An 8,419-nucleotide genomic window follows, 5' to 3' on the forward strand; every position below is an offset into this window, starting at 1 on the left:
GGGTCATCCTTAAGTTATCTTGATATATTACCCTATGCACAGATGGGTTGTTTAAGTAAACTTCTTAAATTTCTGTGTAATTTACTATTGTTTTGTTTCTCCAAGGTCGCATTTTTTTATCTCTTTCTCTGTCTTAAGTATAAATATGCTTGTAAACTTAGAGAGTGCGAGAAATCCTTTGAAACAGACAAGTGGGTGATTCCTCTTGCTGTATGGAATTCTCCCTGTGATTACAGTATAACCCTAAATAAAGAAAAGCTGGCTCTGTCAGTTCTGATTCTACCACAATACGAAGTTTGATTTCTTCCACAAGTGCAATAACTAATTGGGCATAAATTTGATACAGGCAGTTCTCGGACTGACGACACCACTGGTTCCTAAAAACCGCGGCTTAATTCGAAATGTAACTGGGAACTGATTTTCCCATAGGAAACAATGATATAAATGGAGGATTCATTCCTGAACCAAGGCCCAATACCCTATTTTCACCAAAAATAAACAAGAATTTTATACTCAATAAATTATAGATGAGTAATATAGATACATTAATGTATTTATACTGTAAATAGCAATCATATTGATTTGGAAGGGCTTTTTTGAGGTGGCTTTGCTGGACTTTTTGAAGGGCTCTTGGTTGGACTTTTGAAGGGTTCTTGGCTGGAGTCTTCTCAGGAGTCTTGGCTGTAGGTTTTTCTGGAGTCTTGTGTGCTTTCTTAAAGAAAGTGTCCAAGGACGTTTGGACAGATGTTTTCCAGGGAGATGGGCAATGCAGCAAACTTGTTCACTGGCATGGCATCAGATCAAGCTCTATAAAGTTGAAACTGACATCAGAAAGTTGGAACAGGGTGTCAATTTATAAAAGTTGTAAGTGCAAAATGTTGCAGCTCGATGCATTGTAAGTTGAGGACTGCCTGTACCTGTAAGTTAGTGTAAATTGCCATATTTACTGCCTAGTATGGGCATTCACATGTAGATGCCACTGTACTGTACAGTAATTTTTGGTTACTGCACAGTAATTTCAGTTTCTGTGCAGTAAATGTGCACGTGTAGATGCACTCATTTAGTACTTGTTTGTACAAGTACTAAAGGACTGCACAGAAACAACTGGCCAGTCCGTGTCTCATGCAGATGTGGCCCTTGGGAAGAATAATCAAAAACAAATACAAAATGGGTGATACCTGGCTGGACGGCAGCACTATGGAGAAGGATTTGGGAGTTTTGGTTGATCATAGGCTCAATACGAGCCTGCAGTGTGATGCAGCCATGCAAAAGATGAACGCAGTTTTGGGATGCATCAATAGAAGCAGTAAGTGCAAGACGTGGAAGGTCATAGTGCCACTCTACTCAACACTGGTTAGATGTAATTTAGAGCGTTGTCTGCAAGTTTTAGGTTCCACATTTTAAAGAATGACATGAAGAAGTTAGAGAGGGTTCAGAGGTAGTCAACGAAGATGATAAAGGGCTTGGAAAGCAAGTCATCTGAGGAGAGGTTGCAGAAGTTAAGCATGTTCAACTTGCAGAAACAGTGCTTAAGAGGGAACAAGGTAGAAGTCTTCAAACACATGAAGGGCTGCCATAAAGAAGAGGGGAAGATACCTTTTTGTTTTGCTGCACAGAGTCAGACACAGACCAGTGGTTTGAAGTTTCGGCAAAGTAAGTTTAGGATGGGTATCAGGAAAAACTTCTTCACTGTGAGACTAGTGAGGCAGTAGAATAGACTGCCTAGGGAAGTTGTGGATTCTCAGTCACTAAGAGTGTTCATTAAGAGGTTTGACTGCCACTGGTCAGAGATGATACAGATATAGCTATACCCATGTTCTACTATGAGTATTTTACATGCTTCTGGGCTTTGGCGGTTGTCCCTTCCCATATTTTTCGTACATGTTTCAGGGTGTTCTTAAGACTCCCTCAGAGGCATTTGGTGTTGGCTGCAGCCAAGGCTATGGATTTTGAATGGGATGTGCCCCTGCTGGGACTAGGGGTAGGCAATTATTTTGGCTTGAGGGCTGGTTAACGAGTTTTGACAAGATGTCAAAGGCTGCAAGGGGAGCCCCACCTCTTGACAAGCACCCCACCCCCTAGTTGCCATCTTGGGACTGAAAGTCCCACCCCTAACCTCTGGCTTTTGCCACCAGCAGTCCCTCCTCTTGCCCCTGGAGGTACTCCTTTTGGAAAGATGGAGTGCCATCTTACAACTGGAAAAACCCCCAAATTACATACTTAAAAAAACCCAAATAAAATACAACAAAAAACATCCATAATAATATATTTTAATTTAATTTTTTTTAAAGTGCCCTGATTTGTGGCTGTGCTGTATATATAGGTGACTGCATAATAGCCCCAAATGAAATCTTACTCATGTATATTGTGTGGGGTATGGCAAAGTGGGGCTCCCCACCTAGCCACAGTGCTAGGTTCCCCACTTGCCTTTGGGCACGCCCCCCACCTGACTTGTCTGCCATACCTTGTTCATATTAATTAGGATGTTAATGAAGTGGGAGGCTGCCCGTTTTATGCCCCAATACCAGGGGGCACTATCTGCAGCTCCAAGCTTCCCCTACTCTGCAGCCCATGCCTTGCAGATGGCATCTAGCTGTTAGTCATGCTAGCCCCACACTGGGCTCCAGAATCCTTCTATCAGGACCCCTCATTTTTCCCTCCACTCAGGCGTCCTTTTGGCCTTCCTGGTCCTGGCCCCAGCATTGACCAGGCAAGGGGGGTACTACTCTCTCACTAGCCCCACACTCTCTCTCGGTCCACCTTTCTAGATGTGGGGTACCTCACACCACCACTGGTGCTCCACGGTCTCACAGGGGACTCTCACTCCCCGCCGGAGCAGCAGGTTATGATACTACTTAAGATCTTACATTTGACCCACACTCAGCTCCCAGCAGTGGAGGACTTACCAGGGTCAGGACTTGCCCCTCTCTCTCTCAGGCTGAGCCACTTTTACTTGGCTTCTGGCCCAAACTTCAGCCTTAGGCATCCAAAAACCTACATGGGCCTAGTCCTCTTGCTTGGGGTTCCTCATCTCTGCCCCCCTCACTTGGGACCACAGGGCTTCCCTCCCCAGTGGGCTCAGGTGGCTGTAGCCATGCCTGGCCTCAACTACCTATCAGAAGGGTCTTGCACCCCACAGCACTCAGGTGGCCACAGCCATGCCTGGCCCCCTACTACCTCCAGTGTTATGCAACCCACCCAAAGGTGAGGGCTAGGATTAAGGTGCTCTTACCCACCTTTCACTGGGGTGGTAACTGGTCTGGCATTTCCTGGGGGCTCGCACGCCACTGAGAGCCCCACCAGGCCACCCACTCCTAGCAGGGTGCAGTTTTAGGTCATGCCCAGGACCAGAAGCCTTCAATCCATCCCCTGCAGCTCCTCCCTTACCTCCAGAATAAGCCTAACAATCAGGCAATATTACTACCTTCCTAGCCAGTAGGGAATCAAGCTCTTTATATAGGCAGCCAGAGATCTAAAATGGCTGCCCTAATCAAGCACCTGCTGGCTGCTTAGCTTCGGTCTTAAAGTGGCAGGCACCAACAGTGCCCTGCCACACACCTTCCCCCTTTAAATGGTATCTAGGGGTTTCCCCTGCTGCTCCTCCAAAGCAGGCTCCCACCAGAGCCAATGGGAGCCCCCAAGTGGTAAGCACCTTCAAAGGTGCTCTGCCACACACCTTCCTCCTTTGAATTAACTCTGTGGGGGGCTCCCTAGGCTGCCTTCTCTGCTGGGCTTCCCCAGCCTATTGCAGCCTCTGCCACGTGGTGAGCACCCTAAAGGTGCTCTCCCACAGAGGGGTGTCTGGGGTATGGGTGGGTGCATGTGGGGTTTGTGGGAAGCTGTGGGTGGGTGGGTATGGGGGTGTGTGGATGACTGAGTATGGGTTTGTGGGGGCTTGTGGGGTGTGCGGAGGGGAAAGGTGGCTGGGGGTGTGTGGCTGCATGTGTGTGGTGGGGTGTGTGCATGAAGAAGTGAGCAGGGCTCCCCCAGGGCTGCACCAGTGTGTGTGTGGGTACAGTATTTGTGGGCTGTGTGATTGTGTGGGGCAGGGTGTGGTGGTGGGGCTTGCAGGGGAGGGTTTGAGAGTATGTGGGGTGTGCATGGGAGCCCCCCTGTGTAGGCCCCCCTGAGCCGGTCAGCACCCACCCCCGCTCCACAACAGCCCAGAGCCTGTGCATCCTGTGATGCCTCCCTGCTGCCACCAACAGCACACAGCCCCAGCACACCCCATGACCACTCCACGCTGCCTGGCCATGGTGCATCCTGTCACCCCTGGCCATGAACCAAAGCTGGGGAGGCTCCTTCCAGTTGCTGCTACTTCCCTCAGCCCCATGGTAGTGGTGGGGACCAGAACACACAGCCCTGACCCCGCACCAGTTCTGGGCTCTCCTGCACAGGCTGAGCAGTAGCAGCAGAGGTGGTGGTGCCAGAAAGAAAGTGTTGCTCAACACAGGGTAAAGCCTCTGCACTGTATCAAAGGTACCACAACTTTGATCACAACTAGCAACCTGCCTCACATTATTTGGATGAGTCCCATCCAATTCTAATCCTTTTATGTAGAAAAACATTTTTTGTTATTTGCACAAACATTGACTCTATGTGAACAAGTCATGTTTATCAAGAATTATTAACATGTGAAAGGAATGTTCCATTTAGGATGGAGCACTGAAAGTGGCTATAACAATGGTATAACCCTCTATAAATACTTATAAACTTAGGAATTACTGTATATCTGTGTAGTACACTGTTTGTTGACTTGCAATAATCATATTCCTACTGAGGGCATTGTTTTATAGAGGCATTGTGTGTGTGTGTGCATGTGTAATACACACACACACATACATATATATGCATCTATATATACATGTACATATATGCACAAATGTACACAGATGCTGAAAATGATTGTTATTGTAAGCATAACTTAAAAATTAAAACCATATTGTAAAATCTTGATTTCTCTTTTAGTGAGTTACTTTTCTATGATTACTGGTGCCTACTTTCTCTGAATAATTGTGGCATTCCTCCTAGAGTCTTTAAAGTAAACACTTCAGTAAGGTTGATTAGATTTAAACATTAAAAGAACTGATACATCAGGTGTTTTAAGTTCCAGAACTGCAGAGAGGAGGGAGTGTTACTTTTTAAACCCACCGTAAAAGTTGTTGAGGCCTTTACAACAGTCAGGGGAAGATCTAGGGGCTTGCTGGTGGTGTGCAATGGTGCTGATTCCTGGTCCCTCCCAAAGTTTAAAACCAATTGCCAATTGCAGTGGCAGCAGCATTTCTATTCAGGCACCAGTAAGGGAGTCTAACCTACATCGGCATTTTAACCTACCTGATTTCTTCTAACATCTTCATTCCACAGATCTCTGTCTCTTTTAATTTTCATGATGTTGCACTGATCAAGCTAGTCTTTTTTATGTAATTCTGCTGCCTGCTAGCTGCTCCTGGTAATGTAGTTCCTGTTTCACAGCCCAGGCAATTTATAATTTTAGTTAAAAACCTTTAACTCAGGTGTGGACACACCTTTTAGTGGACAAAACTACACATTCAGTTAGTGTGCCTCAATAAGTTCCCAGGTGCAGCATCTTTATATGTGCCCAGGACTGCATCACGTTGAGCTGGGGCAGAGCACCCCCAGGCTGGCAGGGGACCAAGGGGATCAGCCCTGGGCTTTGGAAGGTAGCACTGGGTGGCAGAGGGGCTGAGTGGGGCGTGAGTTGCCTCAGCATGCAGAACCCTGTGGCTAGGTAGCAGGCAGGGGTCTGGCCCCCTGCTGCCTCAGTTGACTGATGACAATGTATGCCCAGGTCAGCATTTACATGTCCTCAACAGTATTATCTTGCAGCAGAGTTAATTAATCTACAATACCCTAATACACTCACGTAGACAATGATGGAGTAACTGTGGAGTTAATTAGGCATAAGAAGGGAGGGAGGGAGTTGGACAGGGCTGGGGCTGGGGCTGGGCCTGATGCCCAGCTGAGTGGTGCATGGGGCTTGGGGCCCAGGGCTACAGTGCATGGCTGCAGGGCCCTGGCAGTGAGCAAGATGGCTTGTCTGGGGGATAGAGGGTGAAGCAGCTCCCCACCGCTGCCTGCACTCCTGGGGGGGCAGGACCACCTGCTTGCAGACTTGGGCTTTCTGCCCTCCTGGAGTCCCTGGGGCCCGCTAGGTGTGACCTGGTGCTGCAGAGAACATTGGGGCTGCACAGGGATCTCCTTATCACTGCAAGCTCCACGCTGCCCTGGCAAGGTGTCCCCTGGGCAAGTGGCAGCAGAAGGAGCAGCAGTGTGGGGATGTGCCCCTCATGGTATAACCCTCCTGGGCAGGGGATGCCTCACCAGGGCAGTGTAGAGCTCACAGAGGGAAGCAGTTTTCTCGCACAGCCCCACTGTTCCCTGCAGCAGGGTGGGAGCCCAAGCCCACATGCACGTGCCTCAACCCCATGCACAAGTCTGGGGGGGCATGGGTACCCTCTGCCCCCTGGGAGTACATTCAGCAGTGGGGGGCCACCCCCCCATGCCCAAGCCACAGCAGGCAGGCAGCAGGCAGCAGGGAGCTGAGTTTTGCTCTGCTGCGGCAGCTGCTGCCTCTTGATGGGGCAGGGGGCTGTGGACCCGGGTCCTTGGCCCTGTAGCCCTTTCAGCTGGGGGACCTCTTCATCAGGAATGACGGGGCAGGGGGTGGTTGGGTGGGGGGGCGAGGGGCACCAGTAGGGCTGAGGGGTTGTGGAGGAGAGGGAGGGGCACCAGCAAGGCTGGGGGACCTGTGGGGGGGGGGAAGGGGCATGAGCAGGGCCAGGGCGCTGTGGTGGGTAGTAAGGGGCACCAGTAGGGCTGGCAGGGACTGCAGGGCGGAGGTGGGAAGTGAGGGGCCTTTCATTTTAATCACAGATTTTGGGACAATTTGTGATTTTTTTAATCAAGGAAAACCAGGATTGCTAGTGATGATGCACATACCACCTGCACCCTTTTTCAAAATCAAAGATCTGCCCATGACAATAGTACTGTTTTTAGTATTCAAAAAGTGCAATACTTTGAAAAGATCAAAGAAGCACACTTCAGAAATCAAGAGTGGTGGCATATTAATCTATGATTTATACTGCCACCATCACCATGATATCTAAGCACCTAGAAAGCACGTTTTCCAATACTGGATGTTAATTACCTTATTTGGATTTTGTTCATTTGTAGTTCTGGACTTTCTGACCCTCACAGATTGTAATGCTATCTGCAATAAAGAGCAGAAACTGGGCATACTGCACTGTGTACTGCACTGTAATCTGCATTTGCCAACAGTTGTCACACAAGAATAACCAAGGTTGCCTGAAATTTTCAAGACGCTTAGCAGTTATATGGAAAGATCTGTAATAATGACCTAGTAATGATGGGGCAACATTAGTCCTTAAACGGTTTCAAAAGTAAATGCTCATTTTACTCTACTTTTGGGTCATGGTCTAAAGCCAATCTAAATTTAACTAAACTATGAATGTTATTTTCAGTTTCTCTAGGGATTACCTGGTGACAGATTAGAGTCATATGGTCATTCTACCTCTGGCGTCTGATTTAAGAAGGAATGTTGGCAGAATTAATAAAACCTTTAATTAGGTGTGGATTGCAGTCTACATAATGATACTAGGATGTTCTTGATAGTCTTGTACTAATTGACATATGGACACAATCAGGGCTTTAGATGTATGATGCAAATTTAAATTCCATGAACATATTTAAGCCCCAGCCTTTGTCCATATGTTAATTACAGTAACTATCAAAATCATTCAAACATTGTAATATTCCATACTCAAATAAAAGTTATGTTTGTTCTGTCAATATTTTTAAAAACAGAGGGAAAGGAGACATTGGTTGGCTTGCTCTACTGTGATTATAAACAAAACAGCTAAAGTCTCCAGATGACACTTAGAGGAACTAACTGCAGACTCTGCTGTATAGTTAAACTCTGGCTGCTAAACAGGACAGTCAGAAAGTGTCTGACTCTTAGAAACAAGCAATTTAAAAGTCAGTCAGTATGATGGCATTACTGCTTAACTGTATAGAAAGGATACATCATGTGGTGATTTCAAAAATCCACTACAGTGGGCTTGTCTACATGAGATGCTTTTCTGTGTAGTAGAACAGTTTACTGTGCAGTAAGTGTGCACATTTACACATGCAGATGCTTACTGTGCAGTAAACTGCTCTAATAGTGAGTAAAATTGCTATCTGCAAATGCAAGTAGAAAATTTACTTACCATTAGTAACTGCGCAGTAGTGCATGTGTAGATGCTGACCGGGAGCAAATTTGCTTCCAGTCAGCCCCGCCACCAGGGGGCCAGGTTCAGGCTAGCCCTAGGGCCCCAGGGGTGGGCTGGCTCTATGCCTGCCCAGGGGCACGTGCTGGCAGCCTGCTGGCTGCTGTGTG

Source organism: Crocodylus siamensis, chromosome 1 (genome assembly GCF_052110815.1).
Source record: "Crocodylus siamensis isolate JL-2025a chromosome 1, ASM5211081v1, whole genome shotgun sequence".
NCBI classification, from domain to species: Eukaryota; Metazoa; Chordata; order Crocodylia; family Crocodylidae; genus Crocodylus; species Crocodylus siamensis.